Below are 23456 nucleotides of genomic sequence, written 5' to 3' on the forward strand. Positions count from 1 at the left end.
TTCAACGCTATCTTGTTCACACAATGCCTACAAGTCTAAATATGCATTTTCAGCCTTCTAGCTCTTTTCGTTAAGGAGTTATTGCAAGGCATTTGGAAATAACGCGGTTTTCTCTAAGGCGGAATAAGCTAGAGCCGATTTTTCAACGCTATCTTGTTCACCACATGCTTACAAGTCTATCTGTACAATGCTTACAAGTCTAAATATGCATTTTCAGCCTTCAGCTCTTTTCGTTAAGGGATAGCAAGGCATTTGAAAAATTGTACGCGGTTTTCTCTAAGGCGGAATAAGCTAGAGCCGATTTTTCAACGCTATCTTGTTCACACAATGCCTACAAGTCTAATATGCATTTTCAGCCTTCTAGCTCTTTTCGTTAAGGAGTTATTGCAAGGCATTTGGAAAAAATGTCAACGCGGTTTTCTCTAAGGCGGAATAAGCTAGAGCAGATTTTTCAACGCTATCTTGTTCACACAATGCCTACAAGTCTAAATATGCATTTTCAGCCTTCTAGCTCTTTTCGTTAAGGAGTTATTGCAAGGCATTTGGAAAAAATGTCAACGCGGTTTTCTCTAAGGCGGAATAAGCTAGAGCCGATTTTTCAACGCTATCTTGTTCACACAATGCCTACAAGTCTAAATATGCATTTTCAGCCTTCTAGCTCTTTTCGTTAAGGAGTTATTGCAAGGCATTTGGAAAAATGTCAACGCGGTTTTCTCTAAGGCGGAATAAGCTAGAGCCGATTTTTCAACGCTATCTTGTTCACACAATGCCTACAAGTCTAAATATGCATTTTCAGCCTTCTAGCTCTTTTCGTTAAGGAGTTATTGCAAGGCATTTGGAAAAAATGTCAACGCGGTTTTCTCTAAGGCGGAATAAGCTAGAGCCGATTTTTCAACGCTATCTTGTTCACACAATGCCTACAAGTCTAAATATGCATTTTCAGCCTTCTAGCTCTTTTCGTTAAGGAGTTATTGCAAGGCATTTGGAAAAAATGTCAACGCGGTTTTCTCTAAGGCGGAATAAGCTAGAGCCGATTTTTCAACGCTATCTTGTTCACACAATGCCTACAAGTCTAAATATGCATTTTCAGCCTTCTAGCTCTTTTCGTTAAGGAGTTATTGCAAGGCATTTGGAAAAAATGTCAACGCGGTTTTCTCTAAGGCGGAATAAGCTAGAGCCGATTTTTCAACGCTATCTTGTTCACACAATGCCTACAAGTCTAAATATGCATTTTCAGCCTTCTAGCTCTTTTCGTTAAGGAGTTATTGCAAGGCATTTGGAAAAAATGTCAACGCGGTTTTCTCTAAGGCGGAATAAGCTAGAGCCGATTTTTCAACGCTATCTTGTTCACACAATGCCTACAAGTCTAAATATGCATTTTCAGCCTTCTAGCTCTTTTCGTTAAGGAGTTATTGCAAGGCATTTGGAAAAATGTCAACGCGGTTTTCTCTAAGGCGGAATAAGCTAGAGCCGATTTTTCAACGCTATCTTGTTCACACAATGCCTACAAGTCTAAATATGCATTTTCAGCCTTCTAGCTCTTTTCGTTAAGGAGTTATTGCAAGGCATTTGGAAAAAATGTCAACGCGGTTTTCTCTAAGGCGGAATAAGCTAGAGCCGATTTTTCAACGCTATCTTGTTCACACAATGCCTACAAGTCTAAATATGCATTTTCAGCCTTCTAGCTCTTTTCGTTAAGGAGTTATTGCAAGGCATTTGGAAAAAATGTCAACGCGGTTTTCTCTAAGGCGGAATAAGCTAGAGCCGATTTTTCAACGCTATCTTGTTCACACAATGCCTACAAGTCTAAATATGCATTTTCAGCCTTCTAGCTCTTTTCGTTAAGGAGTTATTGCAAGGCATTTGGAAAAAATGTCAACGCGGTTTTCTCTAAGGCGGAATAAGCTAGAGCCGATTTTTCAACGCTATCTTGTTCACACAATGCCTACAAGTCTAAAATATGCATTTTCAGCCTTCTAGCTCTTTTCGTTAAGGAGTTATTTGCAAGGCATTGGAAAAAATGTCAACGCGGTTTTCTCTAAGGCGGAATAAGCTAGAGCCGATTTTTCAACGCTATCTTGTTCACACAATGCCTACAAGTCTAAATATGCATTTTCAGCCTTCTAGCTCTTTTCGTTAAGGAGTTATTGCAAGGCATTTGGAAAAAATGTCAACGCGGTTTTCTCTAAGGCGGAATAAGCTAGAGCCGATTTTTCAACGCTATCTTGTTCACACAATGCCTACAAGTCTAAATATGCATTTTCAGCCTTCTAGCTCTTTTCGTTAAGGAGTTATTGCAAGGCATTTGGAAAAAATGTCAACGCGGTTTTCTCTAAGGCGGAATAAGCTAGAGCCGATTTTTCAACGCTATCTTGTTCACACAATGCCTACAAGTCTAAATATGCATTTTCAGCCTTCTAGCTCTTTTCGTTAAGGAGTTATTGCAAGGCATTTGGAAAAAATGTCAACGCGGTTTTCTCTAAGGCGGAATAAGCTAGAGCCGATTTTTCAACGCTATCTTGTTCACACAATGCCTACAAGTCTAAATATGCATTTTCAGCCTTCTAGCTCTTTTCGTTAAGGAGTTATTGCAAGGCATTTGGAAAAATGTCAACGCGGTTTTCTCTAAGGCGGAATAAGCTAGAGCCGATTTTTCAACGCTATCTTGTTCACACAATGCCTACAAGTCTAAATATGCATTTTCAGCCTTCTAGCTCTTTTCGTTAAGGAGTTATTGCAAGGCATTTGGAAAAAATGTCAACGCGGTTTTCTCTAAGGCGGAATAAGCTAGAGCCGATTTTTCAACGCTATCTTGTTCACACAATGCCTACAAGTCTAAATATGCATTTTCAGCCTTCTAGCTCTTTTCGTTAAGGAGTTATTGCAAGGCATTTGGAAAAATGTCAACGCGGTTTTCTCTAAGGCGGAATAAGCTAGAGCGATTTTTCAACGCTATCTTGTTCACACAATGCCTACAAGTCTAAATATGCATTTTCAGCCTTCTAGCTCTTTTCGTTAAGGAGTTATTGCAAGGCATTTGGAAAAAATGTCAACGCGGTTTTCTCTAAGGCGGAATAAGCTAGAGCCGATTTTTCAACGCTATCTTGTTCACACAATGCCTACAAGTCTAAATATGCATTTTCAGCCTTCTAGCTCTTTTCGTTAAGGAGTTATTGCAAGGCATTTGGAAAAAATGTCAACGCGGTTTTCTCTAAGGCGGAATAAGCTAGAGCAGATTTTTTCAACGCTATCTTGTTCACACAATGCCTACAAGTCTAAATATGCATTTCAGCCTTCTAGCTCTTTTCGTTAAGGAGTTATTGCAAGGCATTTGGAAAAAATGTCAACGCGGTTTTCTCTAAGGCGGAATAAGCTAGAGCAGATTTTTCAACGCTATCTTGTTCACACAATGCCTACAAGTCTAAATATGCATTTTCAGCCTTCTAGCTCTTTTCGTTAAGGAGTTATTGCAAGGCATTTGGAAAAAATGTCAACGCGGTTTTCTCTAAGGCGGAATAAGCTAGAGCCGATTTTTCAACGCTATCTTGTTCACACAATGCCTACAAGTCTAAATATGCATTTTCAGCCTTCTAGCTCTTTTCGTTAAGGAGTTATTGCAAGGCATTTGGAAAAAATGTCAACGCGGTTTTCTCTAAGGCGGAATAAGCTAGAGCCGATTTTTCAACGCTATCTTGTTCACACAATGCCTACAAGTCTAAATATGCATTTTCAGCCTTCTAGCTCTTTTCGTTAAGGAGTTATTGCAAGGCATTTGGAAAAAATGTCAACGCGGTTTTCTCTAAGGCGGAATAAGCTAGAGCCGATTTTTCAACGCTATCTTGTTCACACAATGCCTACAAGTCTAAATATGCATTTTCAGCCTTCTAGCTCTTTTCGTTAAGGAGTTATTGCAAGGCATTTGGAAAAAATGTCAACGCGGTTTTCTCTAAGGCGGAATAAGCTAGAGCCGATTTTTCAACGCTATCTTGTTCACACAATGCCTACAAGTCTAAATATGCATTTTCAGCCTTCTAGCTCTTTTCGTTAAGGAGTTATTGCAAGGCATTTGGAAAAAATGTCAACGCGGTTTTCTCTAAGGCGGAATAAGCTAGAGCCGATTTTTCAACGCTATCTTGTTCACACAATGCCTACAAGTCTAAATATGCATTTTCAGCCTTCTAGCTCTTTTCGTTAAGGAGTTATTGCAAGGCATTTGGAAAAAATGTCAACGCGGTTTTCTCTAAGGCGGAATAAGCTAGAGCCGATTTTTCAACGCTATCTTGTTCACACAATGCCTACAAGTCTAAATATGCATTTTCAGCCTTCTAGCTCTTTTCGTTAAGGAGTTATTGCAAGGCATTTGGAAAAAATGTCAACGCGGTTTTCTCTAAGGCGGAATAAGCTAGAGCCGATTTTCAACGCTATCTTGTTCACACAATGCCTACAAGTCTAAATATGCATTTTCAGCCTTCTAGCTCTTTTCGTTAAGGAGTTATTGCAAGGCATTTGGAAAAAATGTCAACGCGGTTTTCTCTAAGGCGGAATAAGCTAGAGCCGATTTTTCAACGCTATCTTGTTCACACAATGCCTACAAGTCTAAATATGCATTTTCAGCCTTCTAGCTCTTTTCGTTAAGGAGTTATTGCAAGGCATTTGGAAAAAATGTCAACGCGGTTTTCTCTAAGGCGGAATAAGCTAGAGCAGATTTTTCAACGCTATCTTGTTCACACAATGCCTACAAGTCTAAATATGCATTTTCAGCCTTCTAGCTCTTTTCGTTAAGGAGTTATTGCAAGGCATTTGGAAAAAATGTCAACGCGGTTTTCTCTAAGGCGGAATAAGCTAGAGCCGATTTTTCAACGCTATCTTGTTCACACAATGCTTACAAGTCTAAATATGCATTTTCAGCCTTCTAGCTCTTTTCGTTAAGGAGTTATTGCAAGGCATTTGGAAAAAATGTCAACGCGGTTTTCTCTAAGGCGGAATAAGCTAGAGCCAGATTTTTCAACGCTATCTTGTTCACACAATGCCTACAAGTCTAAATATGCATTTTCAGCCTTCTAGCTCTTTTCGTTAAGGAGTTATTGCAAGGCATTTGGAAAAAATGTCAACGCGGTTTTCTCTAAGGCGGAATAAGCTAGAGCCGATTTTTCAACGCTATCTTGTTCACACAATGCCTACAAGTCTAAATATGCATTTTCAGCCTTCTAGCTCTTTTCGTTAAGGAGTTATTGCAAGGCATTTGGAAAAAATGTCAACGCGGTTTTCTCTAAGGCGGAATAAGCTAGAGCAGATTTTTCAACGCTATCTTGTTCACACAATGCCTACAAGTCTAAATATGCATTTTCAGCCTTCTAGCTCTTTTCGTTAAGGAGTTATTGCAAGGCATTTGGAAAAAATGTCAACGCGGTTTTCTCTAAGGCGGAATAAGCTAGAGCCGATTTTTCAACGCTATCTTGTTCACACAATGCCTACAAGTCTAAATATGCATTTTCAGCCTTCTAGCTCTTTTCGTTAAGGAGTTATTGCAAGGCATTTGGAAAAAATGTCAACGCGGTTTTCTCTAAGGCGGAATAAGCTAGAGCCGATTTTTCAACGCTATCTTGTTCACACAATGGCCTACAAGTCTAAATATGCATTTTCAGCCTTCTAGCTCTTTTCGTTAAGGAGTTATTGCAAGGCATTTGGAAAAAATGTCAACGCGGTTTTCTCTAAGGCGGAATAAGCTAGAGCCGATTTTTCAACGCTATCTTGTTCACACAATGCCTACAAGTCTAAATATGCATTTTCAGCCTTCTAGCTCTTTTCGTTAAGGAGTTATTGCAAGGCATTTGGAAAAAATGTCAACGCGGTTTTCTCTAAGGCGGAATAAGCTAGAGCCGATTTTTCAACGCTATCTTGTTCACACAATGCCTACAAGTCTAAATATGCATTTTCAGCCTTCTAGCTCTTTTCGTTAAGGAGTTATTGCAAGGCATTTGGAAAAAATGTCAACGCGGTTTTCTCTAAGGCGGAATAAGCTAGAGCCGATTTTTCAACGCTATCTTGTTCACACAATGCCTACAAGTCTAAATATGCATTTTCAGCCTTCTAGCTCTTTTCGTTAAGGAGTTATTGCAAGGCATTTGGAAAAAATGTCAACGCGGTTTTCTCTAAGGCGGAATAAGCTAGAGCAGATTTTTCAACGCTATCTTGTTCACACAATGCCTACAAGTCTAAATATGCATTTTCAGCCTTCTAGCTCTTTTCGTTAAGGAGTTATTGCAAGGCATTTGGAAAAAATGTCAACGCGGTTTTCTCTAAGGCGGAATAAGCTAGAGCAGATTTTTCAACGCTATCTTGTTCACACAATGCCTACAAGTCTAAATATGCATTTTCAGCCTTCTAGCTCTTTTCGTTAAGGAGTTATTGCAAAGGCATTTGGAAAAAATGTCAACGCGGTTTTCTCTAAGGCGGAATAAGCTAGAGCCGATTTTTCAACGCTATCTTGTTCACACAATGCCTACAAGTCTAAATATGCATTTTCAGCCTTCTAGCTCTTTTCGTTAAGGAGTTATTGCAAGGCATTTGGAAAAAATGTCAACGCGGTTTTCTCTAAGGCGGAATAAGCTAGAGCCGATTTTTCAACGCTATCTTGTTCACACAATGCCTACAAGTCTAAATATGCATTTTCAGCCTTCTAGCTCTTTTCGTTAAGGAGTTATTGCAAGGCATTTGGAAAAAATGTCAACGCGGTTTTCTCTAAGGCGGAATAAGCTAGAGCCGATTTTTCAACGCTATCTTGTTCACACAATGCCTACAAGTCTAAATATGCATTTTCAGCCTTCTAGCTCTTTTCGTTAAGGAGTTATTGCAAGGCATTTGGAAAAAATGTCAACGCGGTTTTCTCTAAGGCGGAATAAGCTAGAGCAGATTTTTCAACGCTATCTTGTTCACACAATGCCTACAAGTCTAAATATGCATTTTCAGCCTTCTAGCTCTTTTCGTTAAGGAGTTATTGCAAGGCATTTGGAAAAATGTCAACGCGGTTTTCTCTAAGGCGGAATAAGCTAGAGCAGATTTTTCAACGCTATCTTGTTCACACAATGCCTACAAGTCTAAATATGCATTTTCAGCCTTCTAGCTCTTTTCGTTAAGGAGTTATTGCAAGGCATTTGGAAAAAATGTCAACGCGGTTTTCTCTAAGGCGGAATAAGCTAGAGCCGATTTTTCAACGCTATCTTGTTCACACAATGCCTACAAGTCTAAATATGCATTTTCAGCCTTCTAGCTCTTTTCGTTAAGGAGTTATTGCAAGGCATTTGGAAAAAATGTCAACGCGGTTTTCTCTAAGGCGGAATAAGCTAGAGCCGATTTTTCAACGCTATCTTGTTCACACAATGCCTACAAGTCTAAATATGCATTTTCAGCCTTCTAGCTCTTTTCGTTAAGGAGTTATTGCAAGGCATTTGGAAAAAATGTCAACGCGGTTTTCTCTAAGGCGGAATAAGCTAGAGCCGATTTTTCAACGCTATCTTGTTCACACAATGCCTACAAGTCTAAATATGCATTTTCAGCCTTCTAGCTCTTTTCGTTAAGGAGTTATTGCAAGGCATTTGGAAAAAATGTCAACGCGGTTTTCTCTAAGGCGGAATAAGCTAGAGCCGATTTTTCAACGCTATCTTGTTCACACAATGCCTACAAGTCTAAATATGCATTTTCAGCCTTCTAGCTCTTTTCGTTAAGGAGTTATTGCAAGGCATTTGGAAAAAATGTCAACGCGGTTTTCTCTAAGGCGGGAATAAGCTAGAGCCGATTTTTCAACGCTATCTTGTTCACACAATGCCTACAAGTCTAAATATGCATTTTCAGCCTTCTAGCTCTTTTCGTTAAGGAGTTATTGCAAGGCATTTGGAAAAAATGTCAACGCGGTTTTCTCTAAGGCGGAATAAGCTAGAGCCGATTTTTCAACGCTATCTTGTTCACACAATGCCTACAAGTCTAAATATGCATTTTCAGCCTTCTAGCTCTTTTCGTTAAGGAGTTATTGCAAGGCATTTGGAAAAAATGTCAACGCGGTTTTCTCTAAGGCGGAATAAGCTAGAGCCGATTTTTCAACGCTATCTTGTTCACACAATGCCTACAAGTCTAAATATGCATTTTCAGCCTTCTAGCTCTTTTCGTTAAGGAGTTATTGCAAGGCATTTGGAAAAAATGTCAACGCGGTTTTCTCTAAGGCGGAATAAGCTAGAGCCGATTTTTCAACGCTATCTTGTTCACACAATGCCTACAAGTCTAAATATGCATTTTCAGCCTTCTAGCTCTTTTCGTTAAGGAGTTATTGCAAGGCATTTGGAAAAAATGTCAACGCGGTTTTCTCTAAGGCGGAATAAGCTAGAGCCGATTTTTCAACGCTATCTTGTTCACACAATGCCTACAAGTCTAAATATGCATTTTCAGCCTTCTAGCTCTTTTCGTTAAGGAGTTATTGCAAGGCATTTGGAAAAAATGTCAACGCGGTTTTCTCTAAGGCGGAATAAGCTAGAGCCGATTTTTCAACGCTATCTTGTTCACACAATGCCTACAAGTCTAAATATGCATTTTCAGCCTTCTAGCTCTTTTCGTTAAGGAGTTATTGCAAGGCATTTGGAAAAAATGTCAACGCGGTTTTCTCTAAGGCTGCTGGAGCAGATTTTTCAACGCTATCTTGTTCAGACAATGCCTACAAGTCTAAATATGCATTTTCAGCCTTCTAGCTCTTTTCGTTAAGGAGTTATTGCAAGGCATTTGGAAAAAATGTCAACGCGGTTTTCTCTAAGGCGGAATAAGCTAGAGCAGATTTTTCAACGCTATCTTGTTCACACAATGCCTACAAGTCTAAATATGCATTTTCAGCCTTCTAGCTCTTTTCGTTAAGGAGTTATTGCAAGGCATTTGGAAAAAATGTCAACGCGGTTTTCTCTAAGGCGGAATAAGCTAGAGCCGATTTTTCAACGCTATCTTGTTCACACAATGCCTACAAGTCTAAATATGCATTTTCAGCCTTCTATCTCTTTTCGTTAAGGAGTTATTGCAAGGCATTTGGAAAAAATGTCAACGCGGTTTTCTCTAAGGCGGAATAAGCTAGAGCCGATTTTTCAACGCTATCTTGTTCACACAATGCCTACAAGTCTAAATATGCATTTTCAGCCTTCTAGCTCTTTTCGTTAAGGAGTTATTGCAAGGCATTTGGAAAAAATGTCAACGCGGTTTTCTCTAAGGCGGAATAAGCTAGAGCCGATCTTTCAACGCTATCTTGTTCACACAATGCCTACAAGTCTAAATATGCATTTTCAGCCTTCTAGCTCTTTTCGTTAAGGAGTTATTGCAAGGCATTTGGAAAAAATGTCAACGCGGTTTTCTCTAAGGCGGAATAAGCTAGAGCCGATTTTTCAACGCTATCTTGTTCACACAATGCCTACAAGTCTAAATATGCATTTTCAGCCTTCTAGCTCTTTTCGTTAAGGAGTTATTGCAAGGCATTTGGAAAAAATGTCAACGCGGTTTTCTCTAAGGCGGAATAAGCTAGAGCCGATTTTTCAACGCTATCTTGTTCACACAATGCCTACAAGTCTAAATATGCATTTTCAGCCTTCTAGCTCTTTTCGTTAAGGAGTTATTGCAAGGCATTTGGAAAAAATGTCAACGCGGTTTTCTCTAAGGCGGAATAAGCTAGAGCCGATTTTTCAACGCTATCTTGTTCACACAATGCCTACAAGTCTAAATATGCATTTTCAGCCTTCTAGCTCTTTTCGTTAAGGAGTTATTGCAAGGCATTTGGAAAAAATGTCAACGCGGTTTTCTCTAAGGCGGAATAAGCTAGAGCCGATTTTTCAACGCTATCTTGTTCACACAATGCCTACAAGTCTAAATATGCATTTTCAGCCTTCTAGCTCTTTTCGTTAAGGAGTTATTGCAAGGCATTTGGAAAAAAATGTCAACGCGGTTTTCTCTAAGGCGGAATAAGCTAGAGCCGATTTTTTCAACGCTATCTTGTTCACACAATGCCTACAAGTCTAAATATGCATTTTCAGCCTTCTAGCTCTTTTCGTTAAGGAGTTATTGCAAGGCATTTGGAAAAAATGTCAACGCGGTTTTCTCTAAGGCGGAATAAGCTGGAGCAGATTTTTCAACGCTATCTTGTTCAGACAATGCCTACAAGTCTAAATATGCATTTTCAGCCTTCTATCTCTTTTCGTTAAGGAGTTATTGCAAGGCATTTGGAAAAAAATGTCAACGCGGTTTTCTCTAAGGCGGAATAAGCTAGAGCCGATTTTTCAACGCTATCTTGTTCACACAATGCCTACAAGTCTAAATATGCATTTTCAGCCTTCTAGCTCTTTTCGTTAAGGAGTTATTGCAAGGCATTTGGAAAAAATGTCAACGCGGTTTTCTCTAAGGCGGAATAAGCTAGAGCCGATTTTTCAACGCTATCTTGTTCACACAATGCCTACAAGTCTAAATATGCATTTTCAGCCTTCTAGCTCTTTTCGTTAAGGAGTTATTGCAAGGCATTTGGAAAAAATGTCAACGCGGTTTTCTCTAAGGCGGAATAAGCTAGAGCCGATTTTTCAACGCTATCTTGTTCACACAATGCCTACAAGTCTAAATATGCATTTTCAGCCTTCTAGCTCTTTTCGTTAAGGAGTTATTGCAAGGCATTTGGAAAAAATGTCAACGCGGTTTTCTCTAAGGCGGAATAAGCTAGAGCCGATTTTTCAACGCTATCTTGTTCACACAATGCCTACAAGTCTAAATATGCATTTTCAGCCTTCTAGCTCTTTTCGTTAAGGAGTTATTGCAAGGCATTTGGAAAAAATGTCAACGCGGTTTTCTCTAAGGCGGAATAAGCTAGAGCAGATTTTTCAACGCTATCTTGTTCACACAATGCCTACAAGTCTAAATATGCATTTTCAGCCTTCTAGCTCTTTTCGTTAAGGAGTTATTGCAAGGCATTTGGAAAAAATGTCAACGCGGTTTTCTCTAAGGCGGAATAAGCTAGAGCAGATTTTTCAACGCTATCTTGTTCACACAATGCCTACAAGTCTAAATATGCATTTACAGCCTTCTAGCTCTTTTCGTTAAGGAGTTATTGCAAGGCATTTGGAAAAAATGTCAACGCGGTTTTCTCTAAGGCGGAATAAGCTAGAGCCGATTTTTCAACGCTATCTTGTTCACACAATGCCTACAAGTCTAAATATGCATTTTCAGCCTTCTAGCTCTTTTCGTTAAGGAGTTATTGCAAGGCATTTGGAAAAAATGTCAACGCGGTTTTCTCTAAGGCGGAATAAGCTAGAGCCGATTTTTCAACGCTATCTTGTTCACACAATGCCTACAAGTCTAAATATGCATTTTCAGCCTTCTAGCTCTTTTCGTTAAGGAGTTATTGCAAGGCATTTGGAAAAAATGTCAACGCGGTTTTCTCTAAGGCGGAATAAGCTAGAGCCGATTTTTCAACGCTATCTTGTTCACACAATGCCTACAAGTCTAAATATGCATTTTCAGCCTTCTAGCTCTTTTCGTTAAGGAGTTATTGCAAGGCATTTGGAAAAAATGTCAACGCGGTTTTCTCTAAGGCGGAATAAGCTAGAGCAGATTTTTCAACGCTATCTTGTTCACACAATGCCTACAAGTCTAAATATGCATTTTCAGCCTTCTAGCTCTTTTCGTTAAGGAGTTATTGCAAGGCATTTGGAAAAAATGTCAACGCGGTTTTCTCTAAGGCGGAATAAGCTAGAGCAGATTTTTCAACGCTATCTTGTTCACACAATGCCTACAAGTCTAAATATGCATTTTCAGCCTTCTAGCTCTTTTCGTTAAGGAGTTATTGCAAGGCATTTGGAAAAAATGTCAACGCGGTTTTCTCTAAGGCGGAATAAGCTAGAGCCGATTTTTCAACGCTATCTTGTTCACACAATGCCTTACAAGTCTAAATATGCATTTTCAGCCTTCTAGCTCTTTTCGTTAAGGAGTTATTGCAAGGCATTTGGAAAAAATGTCAACGCGGTTTTCTCTAAGGCGGAATAAGCTAGAGCCGATTTTTCAACGCTATCTTGTTCACACAATGCCTACAAGTCTAAATATGCATTTTCAGCCTTCTAGCTCTTTTCGTTAAGGAGTTATTGCAAGGCATTTGGAAAAAATGTCAACGCGGTTTTCTCTAAGGCGGAATAAGCTAGAGCCGATTTTTCAACGCTATCTTGTTCACACAATGCCTACAAGTCTAAATATGCATTTTCAGCCTTCTAGCTCTTTTCGTTAAGGAGTTATTGCAAGGCATTTGGAAAAAATGTCAACGCGGTTTTCTCTAAGGCGGAATAAGCTAGAGCCGATTTTTCAACGCTATCTTGTTCACACAATGCCTACAAGTCTAAATATGCATTTTCAGCCTTCTAGCTCTTTTCGTTAAGGAGTTATTGCAAGGCATTTGGAAAAAATGTCAACGCGGTTTTCTCTAAGGCGGAATAAGCTAGAGCCGATTTTTCAACGCTATCTTGTTCACACAATGCCTACAAGTCTAAATATGCATTTTCAGCCTTCTATCTCTTTTCGTTAAGGAGTTATTGCAAGGCATTTGGAAAAAATGTCAACGCGGTTTTCTCTAAGGCGGAATAAGCTAGAGCCGATTTTTCAACGCTATCTTGTTCACACAATGCCTACAAGTCTAAATATGCATTTTCAGCCTTCTAGCTCTTTTCGTTAAGGAGTTATTGCAAGGCATTTGGAAAAAATGTCAACGCGGTTTTCTCTAAGGCGGAATAAGCTTCTAGAGCCGATTTTTCAACGCTATCTTGTTCACACAATGCCTACAAGTCTAAATATGCATTTTCAGCCTTCTAGCTCTTTTCGTTAAGGAGTTATTGCAAGGCATTTGGAAAAAATGTCAACGCGGTTTTCTCTAAGGCGGAATAAGCTAGAGCCGATTTTTCAACGCTATCTTGTTCACACAATGCCTACAAGTCTAAATATGCATTTTCAGCCTTCTAGCTCTTTTCGTTAAGGAGTTATTGCAAGGCATTTGGAAAAAATGTCAACGCGGTTTTCTCTAAGGCGGAATAAGCTAGAGCCAATTTTTTAACGCTATCTTGTTCACACAATGCCTACAAGTCTAAATATGCATTTTCAGCCTTCTAGCTCTTTTCGTTAAGGAGTTATTGCAAGGCATTTGGAAAAAATGTCAACGCGGTTTTCTCTAAGGCGGAATAAGCTAGAGCCGATTTTTCAACGCTATCTTGTTCACACAATGCCTACAAGTCTAAATATGCATTTTCAGCCTTCTAGCTCTTTTCGTTAAGGAGTTATTGCAAGGCATTTGGAAAAAATGTCAACGCGGTTTTCTCTAAGGCGGAATAAGCTAGAGCCGATTTTTCAACGCTATCTTGTTCACACAATGCCTACAAGTCTAAATATGCATTTTCAGCCTTCTAGCTCTTTTCGTTAAGGAGTTATTGCAAGGCATTTGGAAAAAATGTCAACGCGGTTTTCTCTAAGGCGGAATAAGCTGGAGCAGATTTTTCAACGCTATCTTGTTCACACAATGCCTACAAGTCTAAATATGCATTTTCAGCCTTCTAGCTCTTTTCGTTAAGGAGTTATTGCAAGGCATTTGGAAAAAATGTCAACGCGGTTTTCTCTAAGGCGGAATAAGCTGGAGCAGATTTTTCAACGCTATCTTGTTCACACAATGCCTACAAGTCTAAATATGCATTTTCAGCCTTCTATCTCTTTTCGTTAAGGAGTTATTGCAAGGCATTTGGAAAAAATGTCAACGCGGTTTTCTCTAAGGCGGAATAAGCTAGAGCCGATTTTTCAACGCTATCTTGTTCACACAATGCCTACAAGTCTAAATATGCATTTTCAGCCTTTTAGCTCTTTTCGTTAAGGAGTTATTGCAAGGCATTTGGAAAAAATGTCAACGCGGTTTTCTCTAAGGCGGAATAAGCTGGAGCAGATTTTTCAACGCTATCTTGTTCAGACAATGCCTACAAGTCTAAATCTGCATTTTCAGCCTTCTAGCTCTTTTCGTTAAGGAGATATTGCAAGGCATTTGGAAAAAATGTCAACGCGGATTTCTCTAAGGCGGAATAAGCTAGAGCCGATTTTTCAACGCTATCTTGTTCAGACAATGCCTACAAGTCTAAATATGCATTTTCAGCCTTCTAGCTCTTTTCTTTAAGGAGATATTGCAAGGCATTTGGAAAAAATGTCAACGCGGTTTTCTCTAAGGCGGAATAAGCTAGAGCCGATTTTTCAACGCTATCTTGTTCACACAATGCCTACAAGTCTAAATCTGCATTTTCAGCCTTCTAGCTCTTTTCGTTAAGGAGTTATTGCAAGGCATTTGGAAAAAATGTCAACGCGGTTTTCTCTAAGGCGGAATAAGCTAGAGCCGATTTTTCAACGCTATCTTGTTCAGACAATGCCTACAAGTCTTAATCTACATTTTCAGCCTTCTAGCTCTTTTCGTTAAGGAGTTATTGCAAGGCATTTGGAAAAAATGTCAACGCGGTTTTCTCTAAGGCGGAATAAGCTAGAGCAGATTTTTCAACGCTATCTTGTTCACACAATGCCTACAAGTCTAAATCTGCATTTTCTGCCTTCTAGCTCTTTTCGTTAAGGAGTTATTGCAAGGCATTTGGAAAAAATGTCAATGCGGTTTTCTCTAAGGCGGAATAAGCTAGAGCCGATTTTTCAACGCTATCTTGTTCAGACAATGCCTACAAGTCTAAATCTACATTTTCAGCCTTCTAGCTCTTTTCGTTAAGGAGTTATTGCAAGGCATTTGGAAAAAAATGTCAACGCGGTTTTCTCTAAGGCGGAATAAGCTAGAGCCGATTTTTCAACGCTATCTTGTTCACACAATGCCTACAAGTCTAAATATGCATTTTCAGCCTTCTAGCTCTTTTCGTTAAGGAGTTATTGCAAGGCATTTGGAAAAAATGTCAACGCGGTTTTCTCTAAGGCGGAATAAGCTAGAGCCGATTTTTCAACGCTATCTTGTTCACACAATGCCTACAAGTCTAAATATGCATTTTCAGCCTTCTAGCTCTTTTCGTTAAGGAGTTATTGCAAGGCATTTGGAAAAAATGTCAACGCGGTTTTCTCTAAGGCGGAATAAGCTAGAGCCGATTTTTCAACGCTATCTTGTTCACACAATGCCTACAAGTCTAAATATGCATTTTCAGCCTTCTAGCTCTTTTCGTTAAGGAGTTATTGCAAGGCATTTGGAAAAAATGTCAACGCGGTTTTCTCTAAGGCGGAATAAGCTAGAGCCGATTTTTCAACGCTATCTTGTTCACACAATGCCTACAAGTCTAAATATGCATTTTCAGCCTTCTAGCTCTTTTCGTTAAGGAGTTATTGCAAGGCATTTGGAAAAAATGTCAACGCGGTTTTCTCTAAGGCGGAATAAGCTAGAGCCGATTTTTCAACGCTATCTTGTTCACACAATGCCTACAAGTCTAAATATGCATTTTCAGCCTTCTAGCTCTTTTCGTTAAGGAGTTATTGCAAGGCATTTGGAAAAAATGTCAACGCGGTTTTCTCTAAGGCGGAATAAGCTAGAGCCGATTTTTCAACGCTATCTTGTTCACACAATGCCTACAAGTCTAAATATGCATTTTCAGCCTTCTAGCTCTTTTCGTTAAGGAGTTATTGCAAGGCATTTGGAAAAAATGTCAACGCGGTTTTCTCTAAGGCGGAATAAGCTAGAGCCGATTTTTCAACGCTATCTTGTTCACACAATGCCTACAAGTCTAAATATGCATTTTCAGCCTTCTAGCTCTTTTCGTTAAGGAGTTATTGCAAGGCATTTGGAAAAAATGTCAACGCGGTTTTCTCTAAGGCGGAATAAGCTAGAGCCGATTTTTCAACGCTATCTTGTTCACACAATGCCTACAAGTCTAAATATGCATTTTCAGCCTTCTAGCTCTTTTCGTTAAGGAGTTATTGCAAGGCATTTGGAAAAAATGTCAACGCGGTTTTCTCTAAGGCGGAATAAGCTAGAGCCGATTTTTCAACGCTATCTTGTTCACACAATGCCTACAAGTCTAAATATGCATTTTCAGCCTTCTAGCTCTTTTCGTTAAGGAGTTATTGCAAGGCATTTGGAAAAAATGTCAACGCGGTTTTCTCTAAGGCGGAATAAGCTAGAGCCGATTTTTCAACGCTATCTTGTTCACACAATGCCTACAAGTCTAAATATGCATTTTCAGCCTTCTAGCTCTTTTCGTTAAGGAGTTATTGCAAGGCATTTGGAAAAAATGTCAACGCGGTTTTCTCTAAGGCGGAATAAGCTAGAGCCGATTTTTCAACGCTATCTTGTTCACACAATGCCTACAAGTCTAAATATGCATTTTCAGCCTTCTAGCTCTTTTCGTTAAGGAGTTATTGCAAGGCATTTGGAAAAAATGTCAACGCGGTTTTCTCTAAGGCGGAATAAGCTAGAGCCGATTTTTCAACGCTATCTTGTTCACACAATGCCTACAAGTCTAAATATGCATTTTCAGCCTTCTAGCTCTTTTCGTTAAGGAGTTATTGCAAGGCATTTGGAAAAAATGTCAACGCGGTTTTCTCTAAGGCGGAATAAGCTAGAGCCGATTTTTCAACGCTATCTTGTTCACACAATGCCTACAAGTCTAAATATGCATTTTCAGCCTTCTAGCTCTTTTCGTTAAGGAGTTATTGCAAGGCATTTGGAAAAAATGTCAACGCGGTTTTCTCTAAGGCGGAATAAGCTAGAGCCGATTTTTCAACGCTATCTTGTTCACACAATGCCTACAAGTCTAAATATGCATTTTCAGCCTTCTAGCTCTTTTCGTTAAGGAGTTATTGCAAGGCATTTGGAAAAAATGTCAACGCGGTTTTCTCTAAGGCGGAATAAGCTAGAGCCGATTTTTCAACGCTATCTTGTTCACACAATGCCTACAAGTCTAAATATGCATTTTCAGCCTTCTAGCTCTTTTCGTTAAGGAGTTATTGCAAGGCATTTGGAAAAAATGTCAACGCGGTTTTCTCTAAGGCGGAATAAGCTAGAGCCGATTTTTCAACGCTATCTTGTTCACACAATGCCTACAAGTCTAAATATGCATTTTCAGCCTTCTAGCTCTTTTCGTTAAGGAGTTATTGCAAGGCATTTGGAAAAAATGTCAACGCGGTTTTCTCTAAGGCGGAATAAGCTAGAGCCGATTTTTCAACGCTATCTTGTTCACACAATGCCTACAAGTCTAAATATGCATTTTCAGCCTTCTAGCTCTTTTCGTTAAGGAGTTATTGCAAGGCATTTGGAAAAAATGTCAACGCGGTTTTCTCTAAGGCGGAATAAGCTAGAGCCGATTTTTCAACGCTATCTTGTTCACACAATGCCTACAAGTCTAAATATGCATTTTCAGCCTTCTAGCTCTTTTCGTTAAGGAGTTATTGCAAGGCATTTGGAAAAAATGTCAACGCGGTTTTCTCTAAGGCGGAATAAGCTAGAGCCGATTTTTCAACGCTATCTTGTTCACACAATGCCTACAAGTCTAAATATGCATTTTCAGCCTTCTAGCTCTTTTCGTTAAGGAGTTATTGCAAGGCATTTGGAAAAAATGTCAACGCGGTTTTCTCTAAGGCGGAATAAGCTAGAGCCGATTTTTCAACGCTATCTTGTTCACACAATGCCTACAAGTCTAAATATGCATTTTCAGCCTTCTAGCTCTTTTCGTTAAGGAGTTATTGCAAGGCATTTGGAAAAAATGTCAACGCGGTTTTCTCTAAGGCGGAATAAGCTAGAGCCGATTTTTCAACGCTATCTTGTTCACACAATGCCTACAAGTCTAAATATGCATTTTCAGCCTTCTAGCTCTTTTCGTTAAGGAGTTATTGCAAGGCATTTGGAAAAAATGTCAACGCGGTTTTCTCTAAGGCGGAATAAGCTAGAGCCGATTTTTCAACGCTATCTTGTTCACACAATGCCTACAAGTCTAAATATGCATTTTCAGCCTTCTAGCTCTTTTCGTTAAGGAGTTATTGCAAGGCATTTGGAAAAAATGTCAACGCGGTTTTCTCTAAGGCGGAATAAGCTAGAGCCGATTTTTCAACGCTATCTTGTTCACACAATGCCTACAAGTCTAAATATGCATTTTCAGCCTTCTAGCTCTTTTCGTTAAGGAGTTATTGCAAGGCATTTGGAAAAAATGTCAACGCGGTTTTCTCTAAGGCGGAATAAGCTAGAGCCGATTTTTCAACGCTATCTTGTTCACACAATGCCTACAAGTCTAAATATGCATTTTCAGCCTTCTAGCTCTTTTCGTTAAGGAGTTATTGCAAGGCATTTGGAAAAAATGTCAACGCGGTTTTCTCTAAGGCGGAATAAGCTAGAGCCGATTTTTCAACGCTATCTTGTTCACACAATGCCTACAAGTCTAAATATGCATTTTCAGCCTTCTAGCTCTTTTCGTTAAGGAGTTATTGCAAGGCATTTGGAAAAAATGTCAACGCGGTTTTCTCTAAGGCGGAATAAGCTAGAGCCGATTTTTCAACGCTATCTTGTTCACACAATGCCTACAAGTCTAAATATGCATTTTCAGCCTTCTAGCTCTTTTCGTTAAGGAGTTATTGCAAGGCATTTGGAAAAAATGTCAACGCGGTTTTCTCTAAGGCGGAATAAGCTAGAGCCGATTTTTCAACGCTATCTTGTTCACACAATGCCTACAAGTCTAAATATGCATTTTCAGCCTTCTAGCTCTTTTCGTTAAGGAGTTATTGCAAGGCATTTGGAAAAAATGTCAACGCGGTTTTCTCTAAGGCGGAATAAGCTAGAGCCGATTTTTCAACGCTATCTTGTTCACACAATGCCTACAAGTCTAAATATGCATTTTCAGCCTTCTAGCTCTTTTCGTTAAGGAGTTATTGCAAGGCATTTGGAAAAAATGTCAACGCGGTTTTCTCTAAGGCGGAATAAGCTAGAGCCGATTTTTCAACGCTATCTTGTTCACACAATGCCTACAAGTCTAAATATGCATTTTCAGCCTTCTAGCTCTTTTCGTTAAGGAGTTATTGCAAGGCATTTGGAAAAAATGTCAACGCGGTTTTCTCTAAGGCGGAATAAGCTAGAGCCGATTTTTCAACGCTATCTTGTTCACACAATGCCTACAAGTCTAAATATGCATTTTCAGCCTTCTAGCTCTTTTCGTTAAGGAGTTATTGCAAGGCATTTGGAAAAAATGTCAACGCGGTTTTCTCTAAGGCGGAATAAGCTAGAGCCGATTTTTCAACGCTATCTTGTTCACACAATGCCTACAAGTCTAAATATGCATTTTCAGCCTTCTAGCTCTTTTCGTTAAGGAGTTATTGCAAGGCATTTGGAAAAAATGTCAACGCGGTTTTCTCTAAGGCGGAATAAGCTAGAGCCGATTTTTCAACGCTATCTTGTTCACACAATGCCTACAAGTCTAAATATGCATTTTCAGCCTTCTAGCTCTTTTCGTTAAGGAGTTATTGCAAGGCATTTGGAAAAAATGTCAACGCGGTTTTCTCTAAGGCGGAATAAGCTAGAGCCGATTTTTCAACGCTATCTTGTTCACACAATGCCTACAAGTCTAAATATGCATTTTCAGCCTTCTAGCTCTTTTCGTTAAGGAGTTATTGCAAGGCATTTGGAAAAAATGTCAACGCGGTTTTCTCTAAGGCGGAATAAGCTAGAGCAGATTTTTCAACGCTATCTTGTTCACACAATGCCTACAAGTCTAAATCTGCATTTTCAGGCTTCTAGCTCTTTTCGTTAAGGAGTTATTGCAAGGCATTTGGAAAAAATGTCAACGCGGTTTTCTCTAAGGCGGAATAAGCTAGAGCCGATTTTTCAACGCTATCTTGTTCACACAATGCCTTCAAGTCTAAATATGCATTTTCAGCCTTCTAGCTCTTTTCGTTAAGGAGTTATTGCAAGGCATTTGGAAAAAATGTCAACGCGGTTTTCTCTAAGGCGGAATAAGCTGGAGCAGATTTTTCAACGCTATCTTGTTCACACAATGCCTACAAGTCTAAATATGCATTTTCAGCCTTCTATCTCTTTTCGTTAAGGAGTTATTGCAAGGCATTTGGAAAAAATGTCAACGCGGTTTTCTCTAAGGCGGAATAAGCTAGAGCCGATTTTTCAACGCTATCTTGTTCACACAATGCCTACAAGTCTAAATATGCATTTTCAGCCTTTTAGCTCTTTTCGTTAAGGAGTTATTGCAAGGCATTTGGAAAAAATGTCAACGCGGTTTTCTCTAAGGCGGAATAAGCTGGAGCAGATTTTTCAACGCTATCTTGTTCAGACAATGCCTACAAGTCTAAATCTGCATTTTCAGCCTTCTAGCTCTTTTCGTTAAGGAGATATTGCAAGGCATTTGGAAAAAATGTCAACGCGGATTTCTCTAAGGCGGAATAAGCTAGAGCCGATTTTTCAACGCTATCTTGTTCACACAATGCCTACAAGTCTAAATATGCATTTTCAGCCTTCTAGCTCTTTTCGTTAAGGAGATATTGCAAGGCATTTGGAAAAAATGTCAACGCGGTTTTCTCTAAGGCGGAATAAGCTAGAGCAGATTTTTCAACGCTATCTTGTTCACACAATGCCTACAAGTCTAAATATGCATTTTCAGCCTTCTAGCTCTTTTCGTTAAGGAGTTATTGCAAGGCATTTGGAAAAAATGTCAACGCGGTTTTCTCTAAGGCGGAATAAGCTAGAGCCGATTTTTCAACGCTATCTTGTTCACACAATGCCTACAAGTCTAAATATGCATTTTCAGCCTTCTAGCTCTTTTCGTTAAGGAGTTATTGCAAGGCATTTGGAAAAAATGTCAACGCGGTTTTCTCTAAGGCGGAATAAGCTAGAGCCGATTTTTCAACGCTATCTTGTTCACACAATGCCTACAAGTCTAAATATGCATTTTCAGCCTTCTAGCTCTTTTCGTTAAGGAGTTATTGCAAGGCATTTGGAAAAAATGTCAACGCGGTTTTCTCTAAGGCGGAATAAGCTAGAGCCGATTTTTCAACGCTATCTTGTTCACACAATGCCTACAAGTCTAAATATGCATTTTCAGCCTTCTAGCTCTTTTCGTTAAGGAGTTATTGCAAGGCATTTGGAAAAAATGTCAACGCGGTTTTCTCTAAGGCGGAATAAGCTAGAGCCGATTTTTCAACGCTATCTTGTTCACACAATGCCTACAAGTCTAAATATGCATTTTCAGCCTTCTAGCTCTTTTCGTTAAGGAGTTATTGCAAGGCATTTGGAAAAAATGTCAACGCGGTTTTCTCTAAGGCGGAATAAGCTAGAGCCGATTTTTCAACGCTATCTTGTTCACACAATGCCTACAAGTCTAAATATGCATTTTCAGCCTTCTAGCTCTTTTCGTTAAGGAGTTATTGCAAGGCATTTGGAAAAAATGTCAACGCGGTTTTCTCTAAGGCGGAATAAGCTAGAGCCGATTTTTCAACGCTATCTTGTTCACACAATGCCTTCAAGTCTAAATATGCATTTTCAGCCTTCTAGCTCTTTTCGTTAAGGAGTTATTGCAAGGCATTTGGAAAAAATGTCAACGCGGTTTTCTCTAAGGCGGAATAAGCTGGAGCAGATTTTTCAACGCTATCTTGTTCACACAATGCCTACAAGTCTAAATATGCATTTTCAGCCTTCTATCTCTTTTCGTTAAGGAGTTATTGCAAGGCATTTGGAAAAAATGTCAACGCGGTTTTCTCTAAGGCGGAATAAGCTAGAGCCGATTTTTCAACGCTATCTTGTTCACACAATGCCTACAAGTCTAAATATGCATTTTCAGCCTTTTAGCTCTTTTCGTTAAGGAGTTATTGCAAGGCATTTGGAAAAAATGTCAACGCGGTTTTCTCTAAGGCGGAATAAGCTGGAGCAGATTTTTCAACGCTATCTTGTTCAGACAATGCCTACAAGTCTAAATCTGCATTTTCAGCCTTCTAGCTCTTTTCGTTAAGGAGATATTGCAAGGCATTTGGAAAAAATGTCAACGCGGATTTCTCTAAGGCGGAATAAGCTAGAGCCGATTTTTCAACGCTATCTTGTTCACACAATGCCTACAAGTCTAAATATGCATTTTCAGCCTTCTAGCTCTTTTCGTTAAGGAGATATTGCAAGGCATTTGGAAAAAATGTCAACGCGGTTTTCTCTAAGGCGGAATAAGCTAGAGCAGATTTTTCAACGCTATCTTGTTCACACAATGCCTACAAGTCTAAATCTGCATTTTCAGCCTTCTAGCTCTTTTCGTTAAGGAGTTATTGCAAGGCATTTGGAAAAAATGTCAACGCAGTTTTCTCTAAGGCGGAATAAGCTAGAGCCGATTTTTCAACGCTATCTTGTTCAGACAATGCCTACAAGTCTTAATCTACATTTTCAGCCTTCTAGCTCTTTTTGTTAAGGAGTTATTGCAAGGCATTTGGAAAAAATGTCAACGCGGTTTTCTCTAAGGCGGAATAAGCTAGAGCAGATTTTTCAACGCTATCTTGTTCACACAATGCCTACAAGTCTAAATCTGCATTTTCTGCCTTCTAGCTCTTTTCGTTAAGGAGTTATTGCAAGGCATTTGGAAAAAATGTCAACGCGGTTTTCTCTAAGGCGGAATAAGCTAGAGCCGATTTTTCAACGCTATCTTGTTCAGACAATGCCTACAAGTCTAAATCTACATTTTCAGCCTTCTAGCTCTTTTCGTTAAGGAGTTATTGCAAGGCATTTGGAAAAAATGTCAACGCGGTTTTCTCTAAGGCGGAATAAGCTGGAGCAGATTTTTCAACGCTATCTTGTTCAGACAATGCCTACAAGTCTAAATCTGCATTTTTAGCCTTCTAGCTCTTTTCGTTAAGGAGATATTGCAAGGCATTTGGAAAAAATGTCAACGCGGTTTTCTCTAAGGCGGAATAAGCTAGAGCCGATTTTTCAACGCTATCTTGTTCACAAAATGCCTACAAGTCTAAATATGCATTTTCAGCCTTCTAGCTCTTTTCGTTAAGGAGATATTGCAAGGCATTTGGAAAAAATGTCAACGCGGTTTTCTCTAAGGCGGAATAAGCTGGAGCAGATTTTTGAACGCTATCTTGTTCAGACAATGCCTACAAGTCTAAATCTGCATTTTCAGCCTTCTAGCTCTTTTCGTTAAGGAGTTATTGCAAGGCATTTGGAAAAAATGTCAACGCGGTTTTCTCTAAGGCGGAATAAGCTAGAGCCGATTTTTCAACGCTATCTTGTTCACACAATGCCTACAAGTCTAAATATGCATTTTCAGCCTTCTAGCTCTTTTCGTTAAGGAGATATTGCAAGGCTTTGGAAAAAATGTCAACGCGGTTTTCTCTAAGGTGGAATAAGCTAGAGCAGATTTTTCAACGCTATCTTGTTCACACAATGCCTACAAGTCTAAATCTGCATTTTCAGGCTTCTAGCTCTTTTCGTTAAG

This window comes from Crinia signifera, chromosome 9 (assembly GCF_055691185.1).
Source record: "Crinia signifera chromosome 9, ASM5569118v1, whole genome shotgun sequence".
Lineage (NCBI taxonomy): Eukaryota > Metazoa > Chordata > Amphibia > Anura > Myobatrachidae > Crinia > Crinia signifera.